Source organism: Halyomorpha halys, unplaced genomic scaffold (genome assembly GCF_000696795.3).
Source record: "Halyomorpha halys isolate HHAL.00 unplaced genomic scaffold, Hhal_1.1 Scaffold264.1, whole genome shotgun sequence".
Taxonomy (NCBI): domain Eukaryota; kingdom Metazoa; phylum Arthropoda; class Insecta; order Hemiptera; family Pentatomidae; genus Halyomorpha; species Halyomorpha halys.
In genome coordinates, this window is record NW_027109727.1 from 731,854 (window position 1) to 741,290 (window position 9,437).

Below are 9,437 nucleotides of genomic sequence, written 5' to 3' on the forward strand. Positions count from 1 at the left end.
TTTATTTATTAAAATGTAGATAAAGCGGTTCCTAATATGATTCAGGGTTTACATCTATGAAAATATTAATGAGAACAAATTGATTAGGATTGTTTTCTATAACGAGAAATAAAAATATTTTCTATGCAATATTTGAAAATAAACATAAAATTAAATCAAAATTCCAAAAGTTTACAGACCGTCTCAAGACGGTTTATCCAAAAGATCCACACAAATCCAGAATGTTCCAGATAGATCTGGAGGAATTAGCGAGACACTGTGGAAAACAGGGCGAGGGAAAAGAATTTTCTTAGTTCTCCGTTTCCCCACCATGAGCTAGGCTCGCATCAAAACCCGCGAGAAAGTACAACGACCATTGCATTGTACAACCTACTTTCTTATTTTCAATCACCAAAAACAACTAATCTTATTTCACTAGAGAGTATCCTATGGCATTTAATAACTTGTAGTCTTAACGAAAACTGCTTATTACACAATATTTAGTTCAATTGAAATTGGCTTGTTTCGCGGCTAAGCAAAGCAATGTTGTTTAGATTTATTACAAGGATTGAGCATTTAGTTAGGTATATTCTAATACAATATATTTTAAGATTTTAGCAATCTGGACACTACCAAGACTGATATATAACGATTTACAAAATAAATGGTTTCTGGTCCGTAGTCGATTCATCCATTGAGGAAAATTATATGGATGAATGAAGCCTATTTAGGAACTATGCTAAATGATTGTAACTTAATTAATATAAACAAAACATAACTTCACGAATAAAAATATTAAGAATAATAGAAACTATAAATATCTTGAATAACTGAATTTAAAAAAAAAAAAAGATAAACATTAGGAAAAAATTTGTTTTTTCATTTTTATGGAAACATTTTTTCCCTTAATTTCTTGAAATTTACAACTGTATTTCAGCTAAAAATACAAAAAAAATGATACGAAAGATTTGTGAAGAAACTAATCATTGATAGTAATCTAATAGTTATGAAAGGATCGTTCGTCGTGGTTTGGATAAAATTGGCTACATATGTAACATTAAGGAATTTGATGGTTTATTGTAGTCCTAAAGAAATAATTAAATTTTAATTTTCACAAAGAAAATATATTTAAAAATAAATTATTTAACAATTCTGTATAGAATATATATAGCCTTCACTAATATAGGCTTTTGAAGATTCTTTGTTTTAAATTAAGTTTATAATAACACCTAGAAGAAAATATTAATAAAATACAAGTATAAGCGTTTTCGCTTTTCATAAGCGTTACGTGATTAATTTAACTTCTAACTGCACGGCGGAATGGATTCCTAATACCAATTGTGAAATTTTATTACAAATATATAATAATGTTTAAATTATTAGTTAATACAACTATAATAAAAAACGTGATTGTTTATTCCAGAGAAATCTAGCAAGAAGTCTTTTTTATTATTTTAAATGTCAAAATTAGCTATCTAAAAAATAAAAGTCAAAGTCAAATATTAATGTTTAGAACAAACAAAATCTCGACTTATTTCTACCGCACAAAATCTCCGACATATTCCAAAAATTTCCCAATTGGTTGAATAGGATGCATTGAAGCTATATTCATAGAAAATTTATTGGAGAAACATTTCTTTATGTCTTTTCATTTATAACAGCATTAGCAGACGTTATGTGGTGCCTTACATATAACATAACATTACATATTACATATACAAGTGTCACTACATTAAGATTTTTAATTTTTTTTTTTTACGGTAGAAACTAACAAATAAAACAAAACATAGAATTCCATGTTTACTGAAAATCAAGTTATATCTTATATGGTCAATAAAAACTTAATCGTAGCCATGAAATAGAGCTAATCGGGTTGAACACGAGAGGATACAGGGAAGAATTTTCCCCCTGGATAATGACTGGAGTTTCCAGGCTTCGGCCTACAGACAGAAGAAAACTCAGCAAAAGCTCGCGTTACGGTGTGATGATGGAAAGTCGGCTCTGGAGAATGACGCATGGCTCCAGAGAAAGCTGCCTCTGTCAACAGATTGGAATTTTCCAGTCGCATACAGCGGCCTATTAAATCTCTTGCACAACCTCATTGTGTTTCCGTCACATTCCGTTACGGAGGCAACAAAGTTGTGGAAAAATGTTGACAGGGCTAGAACTAATAATTAAGTTCAGTTAGGCGGTGTAGGCAGTCGCTGAACCCGAAAAGTACGGAAATACTTCGTATCGATAAAAAGAAACATAACGAATAGCAATTGCTTTTACTATTTACTGAAAATTTACAAGTGTATACATACATGCAACAAGTAAATGGGAAGAAAGAAATCATACAAGACAGCTTGCGAAGACTATTTTAAGATAGGAGGCTCTGTTCCCATTCTCTTTTCAGACGCCTCGGAGTCCTATCGGGAATAGATTGGGATAGAAAGTCATAAACGAGCTGGTTGGTGTGGTCACGAAAGTTTCAAACTGAAATAAGTAAATCTGTTTTCGGTCAAACCTGCAAAAATGGAATATTGAGGTCTTTATTTCTGTCACACTAAGGAGCCTAAGCATTCTTCGTGGCATCTTGGAATGTAAGACATGGATACAGCAGGAATTAGATGAATTTGGTGAGTCCCCAAAGTTCAATTCCGTAGGTCTAAATAGACCTAATAGTGGTAGAGTATACCAAGGGTATGAATCCTTTGAAATAATTTGGAAGTTTATGCGAAATCAAAGAGCTTGTCTTTTCAGTCTTGTATGAGGATTCAATGTAAGCTGCTTGTCAATATGGAGTCATAAGAAGTGGATCTGTAAGACAAGGTTAGATGGAACTTTATAGAACAGGATATAGTGGGTTTATGACGGAGAATAAATGTTGTTGGGTATCAGAATATCCTTCAATGCAGCGATTACCAATTTTTTTGGCCCCCTTGTCGGCTGATAAACATTTGCGAGAAAATTATCATTAAGCGATTGAATATGTAGGGAAAACAAAAACAAAAAGTGCAAATTAAATGCTCGAACATTTGTTAAAACTCAAATGCGACACCTATTTGAGAACCTCTGCTTGGAGAGATGTGTTGTGGGACCATTGTTGGAGATACAATGGTAGGGTCATTATTTAGTGGTAACAATGTTCCATAAGTGTATATTGTGAGGTGAGTCCATTTTGGAAAATTAAGTTCATCAGTTCCACATATTCACTAGAACTACCACCAAACTCAATTTCTTCTGGATCGTTTTATGAAATGAACAAAAGTCTGTTATAGAGGTATGGAATTTAAACTTTAAAACTTAGTTAAACTTGAACTCATCTGTTAATTTATGGTAAAAGCTTTTCTGCTTGAAGAGATGTGTAGTGGGGCCATTGTTGGAGACACAATGGTTGAATCATTATTTATTGGTAACAATGCTTCATAATTGTATATTGTGAGGAGAGTCCATTTTGGAAAATTAAGTTCATCAGTTCCACATATTCACAAGAACTACCACCAAACTCAATTTCTTCTGGATCGTTTTATGAAATAAACAAAAGTCTGTTATAGAGGTATGGAATTTAAACTTTAAAACTTAGTTAAACTTGAACTCATCTGTTAATTTATGGTAAAAGCTTTTCTGTTTGCTTCATAACCTTGTTTATGTTCCTCCAGCTCTAGTTATGACCTTAATATCATCAACTTCAATTACAGTATGTCGATACTTGCAGCCTGCAATTTCAAAACAGCCTATAGAAGTTTAAGTGGAGTAACCAAATCAGTATTTTAAAAAAACGACTATGGCTTGCCCTCCCTAGTTTTGATCCTAAGTACGCCTTTAAAACCTACTTATAATTACCAATTTGCCAGTCTCAGAACAATCAAAACGTAGCTCTTGAATAAAACTGTAACTTATAAGTTAAACTAGAACCACGGATACACTTTACAAATAATGAAGTCCAAGAGCTGTTCAAAGTTAGGTTTCATCCTTGGCAGCATTTGGTTGTTTTTGGCATTTTTATTAAAATGCAAAAAAACAAAAATAATCATAACTATTTGGTATCATTAAATTTTTTTGTTGTTATTTACATTTGTATAATAACAATAAACATTTCTATAAAATTATATATAACAAATAAATTTGCTATAAAATATAAAATAACATGATGCAAACATGTTGAGAATCTACCGCTTGATAGAGAAGATCACAGTGGCATCTTCTTTTCAAACGCCTAGAGGGACTATCAGGTATTGAAGGAAAAGCCAGGTTAGACACACATTGGTTTGGGTGGTTAGGAAGATTATCACGAGAAGATTGGTATCTGGTTCGGGCATAATCGGCAACACATGGAACAGACTACATATTACGACTTTATTTTAGATTTTTTTAAGTATTTTATTTTGGACTGTAAGGATAGGATATGAGAGGAATTCGATTGTTTAATGGAGCCCCAAAGCTCAATTCCGTATGTCCAGCTAGGCCTTATTATAGTCATGTAGATAGTCTTTTGTAATGGATTGGACGTTTAGACCGTCTAGTAAATGTTGTAATAGTCGGAATAGACAAGAGGTTTCCTGTCTTTTCAGTCTTGTATGAGGATTTCATGTCAGTCCTTTGTTCAAATATAGTTCTAAGTAACGGATCTGTTCCAGGAATGAGTGGGATATGATTATAGGATGCTGTGGGGCAGGAAGTCATGGATTTACGACGTAGGGTAAATGTGATTTGGTGAGATTAATTGGAATTTATTTTAATCCTCCAGTTTTGGCACCATTCTTCAAGGGTGGTGGTGTGGGATTGGAGGGTTTGGGATACAATAGAAGGGTTATTATTCACTGACAATAGACATGTGTCGTCGGGATACGTGATGAGGATAGTGTTTGGATGGGTTTAGATATCAGCTGTAAAAACCGTATAGAGGATAGGGCTAAGGATACTACCCTGAGGTACACCAGCAGACTGAAGAAAGAGAGATGAATAAGCGCTATTGTGATTTACTTGAAATAATTTGTTGGAGAGATAAGAACGAATAATGAGGAACTATGTAGGGGGTAGGAATTTACGGATCTTATATAGCAGTCCTGGGTGCCAGACTCGATCAAAAGCATCATTAAATTTAAATATTGAATTGGAGACTATTTTACATAACTTTTTTTTATGTAAATTATTTTATTCTCTTTCTTTGCTTATAAATAACACAAGTGTCAACATTGTCATTTTCCCTGAGAGTTATATATAGTCATATTTCTTTGTTTTGGACAATTATTCATCAGCCTTAGCCCAAACGAACCAAACTTACTTCATGCAAACATTCCTGATGCATTTCAAAATAGTTAATGAACAATGTTTCACAACGTTATAAATTGAGGTTCAAAATTAACCACAAAAAATATTTCTGAATAAAACACGCTATCTGATACGGTAATCGATCAACATAAAAATAACTTAAAATTAGAAAAACAAAACTATGTAGATAAAATTCCAAGATATGAAGATTACTCATAAAGCATTAGTGAAAAGTAGCAAACACGTGCCTGATAAGATTAAGAAATTCAGCTTTATTACTTTTGCCCTCATAGAGCTTAGAAACCCTTTGGGTAAACAAATATCTTTCACTTATAATTTATAAGAGTAATTGGAACATAATAAATTCTAACATCAAAATGAGTACAAAAAAAAAGGATTAAATCATTCAATAAAGTGAAAAAGAATCAAATTATCTTAAAGATTGTTTAAATTTTCGATATTAATAGTTTAATTTTTATCTATTCAAAGATTGTCACGCGTATGAGATAATGGGTTTTTCGGACTCGTTGACATCCCCAAATTAGCAGATACATGTCTACATCATAATAATTAATATGAAAATAAAATTTTAATTAAAACTCCATCTTGACAGGAGACTTGTTTAGAATCCTCATACTATACTGAAACGACACGAAACTGCTCGTCGATTTCAATTACTAGGAAACCTACTTGACAAACGCTTTAAACTTCTTATTTACTACAAAAACACTTTCATAATCAAATTAATTTGGACATTGGGAATTGATTTTTGGGGCTCTACTAATCTAGAAATTCCTCCCGTATCCAATCCTTACAATCCAAAATCCTTGATGCTCCTTATTGCGTCACAAGTAAAAACATCAATTGACCCGAAATAGATATACCTCTTTTCATTCCAAAATCCTCACCCACCCAAACCCATAAGTTCTTAACCTCTCATCATTAACTCCTCCTAGGCGTTTGGAAAAAAGATGGCATCGGTACCTTTTAATTTAAAGCAATGATTACACCACCACTTGGTGATTCCTTCCCAAGATTATCATGTGTTCTGAAACACTTATCACATTTACTCATTATATATTTTTTATTTATATATACAGTTGTGAATTTCAATAAATAAATAAAAAAAAACTAAATTCTGAAAAATTCAAGGCCTCACACATCACAAGCTAATAACTGGTGTACACATACGACTATGTGTATATTATTATCCTATATACAGAGTAGATAGTGCAAAAAATACACAATAATGTGTATAAATGTTTCCCATACACCCAAAAGGGCTCCCACAGAGATGATAAGTACTGGCTACATGGAAGAGGGAAAGCCAGGCCACCTAGGCGGGGTCAGGAATGCTAACGACTAGGCACAATGACTCAGGTTGACCTCATCCCGAGCAGGCTAGGCCTTCCTCTCTACTTACCGTTTTCTGGCGTATTTTAATGGAGGATATGATCACATAAAAAATGTATTAATTCTTCCTTAAAATAAAACCATCACCATCTTAAGTTAGATGACCGTAAAATGAACATGATTCTAGACTGAAAAGGTTTAAAATTGCAAGTTCCTTAGCTGGTACCTCTAAGAACGCACAAACACAGAACTAAGGCATGTTCGGAAATTAATAAATTAATTAGTTAATGTGGATGAAAAAAATACAATAGTTAGTCGCACAATCATGCTTTTTACAACGTGAATTTAAAGTTGAAAACAAATTTATTGCAACAAATTAGAATGATCAGATGGCAAAAAGTCACTTATAATTCTCTTCAAAAACAAGTATGCAACAACGCGATTCTTTGAATTCAACTAACGTCTTGCCACCATTGTTTTCTTATAAACTGGAAGAAAAGGACCTGAACTTTTTTCTCCTCAAAATCAATCATGGAGACTCCAGAATACAGAAAAAAAAATTTTAAAGGAAAAACTGAACATTTTTCCACCATTCAGGCTTTTAATAAAGAACAACTGATAGGTAAGTAAGCATTCATTCTGGATCCAACGGTGAGATATGAAAGTAATGACCTTGACTAGGCAAATAGAGTAGATTGAGGGAAGAAGGAAATTTATAATAAATGTATCCCTTTCCTTTTCTTCGGGGAAAGATACTTCAACGTGAGAATAAAGAACTCTGGTTCGGGGCTCGTGGAACTATACCAAGCCCAATTAGGAGCTTCATGGAGGAACTCTGTGTTGATATCAACGATGTGGAAAAAATGGCAGAAGGGATACTTCTGGACTTCCTGGGAAACATCCACCATCACATGTCTCGATGGAAAGCATGCATATATTGCACACTTTTAAATATTTTCTACTTTTTATTTTTTACCCACTGTCAATACAAAAATACCTCGTCATCTTTGTAATGTATTTTTTAATTCTGAGTCTGTCCGTTGGCGGCGCAGAACTCACTTGGCTGCCAGATTTGCTTTGAACAGGTGTGTTTTATGTTTTATTCTCTTTTTTTTTTCCTATTTTTCTTTTACCCCACCCCACCCCTCCTTCTCTATTATTTTCTTAATTTTCCTTACCCACGTTATTAGTCATGTTCACCATATATTACTATTGTTATATTTTTTATTCACTTCTTTTGTCTAACTTAACTTACTACAATAAAACTCAATTTGGTAACATATTTCATTAGTTACACATATTTTCTTTCTCTTAATTTTATTATTCTTTCTATAATTATGTCATTTTTACTTACTTATTCAATTACCTATATATTCATTTTATTTTCCACTTCTTTCATTACTTTAATTTTATTCTGTACAATTATTTACTTTATGTCATTCTGTTTATAATTTCTTTTTTAATTTTTGTATTCATTGGTTGTTATCTTGTTATTTATTCCTAGCCCTGATGAAGGCTGGAAATTCTACCCGAAACGTTGGGACTATTAACTAAGTTATTTCAACTTATTTGTGTTATATTCTGACCGCACCCCCCAACCATCTTCCCCTCATTTAATTTATCCACGGCCAACTATATCATATTGTTTTCACACTATTTTATATATTTATATACTTATACAATTTTATATTTATTGCTTTTAGCTCAATATACTTATTTATGTTATTTTAATCTTTGTATGCATACGTGTGTTAAGAGTGTTGTTTTTTAAAAATATTAATAGATTGTAAATGGGGACGATCATGTTGGGTTTTATGAATCTAAATATTTTTTACAATAATTGAAATGTTTATATAATTTTCATACTTTTGAATTAAATTTAATTTTATGTGCGATAGAAAAAGAGAGAAAATTTTTATAATTGAAAAAAATTGAACAAATTTAAAGAAGGATAAAAAACTAAAAAAAAAATTAAAAAGTGTTCCCTTGCAATGAAATAATAAAAAGGAAAAAATATATCAAGTGAAATTTTTATATTGTGACAATTTTTTATATTAATAGGATTATAAATAATTGTCCTTCACTTATTATAAGTATACTGTGTATAAGGCAACCCAATGAAGTAGGGCAGCACATTTTTCTAATAAAGTGTTTTTCTCTCCTTAGAAAAGAACTTTAATTTATTCATTTTTCAAAGTTGAACTTATTGTCCATGTTTTTTTTTTTTTTTTTAAATTCACATTTCACTGAGTTTCAAAAGACAACGAAATTGTAAATAAATCGATAATTAAAAAAAAAATACTACGATTAGACTGGAATAAAATACTCTTGTTTATTAATTCGGTTTAACGATATCCGTTTCCCACTTATTTTATCCCAGTTATTCACAAGTTTTCTGTTTTTAATTTTTTAATAAACAAGAATATTTCTGCGCAAAGGATAAAGATCGATTTCTGAGTCAATTTATATCATGCAGTGACGATTTATCAGTTATAAAAACTCGTTTTAATAGTTAGATGAATTTCATTTGAAATTTTAAGTATATTTTTTAGGTAAGCATACAGTTGCTTTGCAGAAATTGCTTGAAGTATAATATAGCGTAATCGATGAAATCTATCATAGATCTATCTCCTCGATGTTATTTAGTCGGACAAATTAACTTTCATAACTTTCAAGGCGTAAAAGTATAATGCATATATTTGCGCTAAGTTAAATAAAAAACATACCAATAAAGTTAATTGATGAGAGATTAAAAAAAATTATTCACACCCAATTGATCAAATTTTAAATTAATCATGATAGAGTTAATTAGTGATTCCGAAGATTGAGAAAATTCTTTAATTATTTAA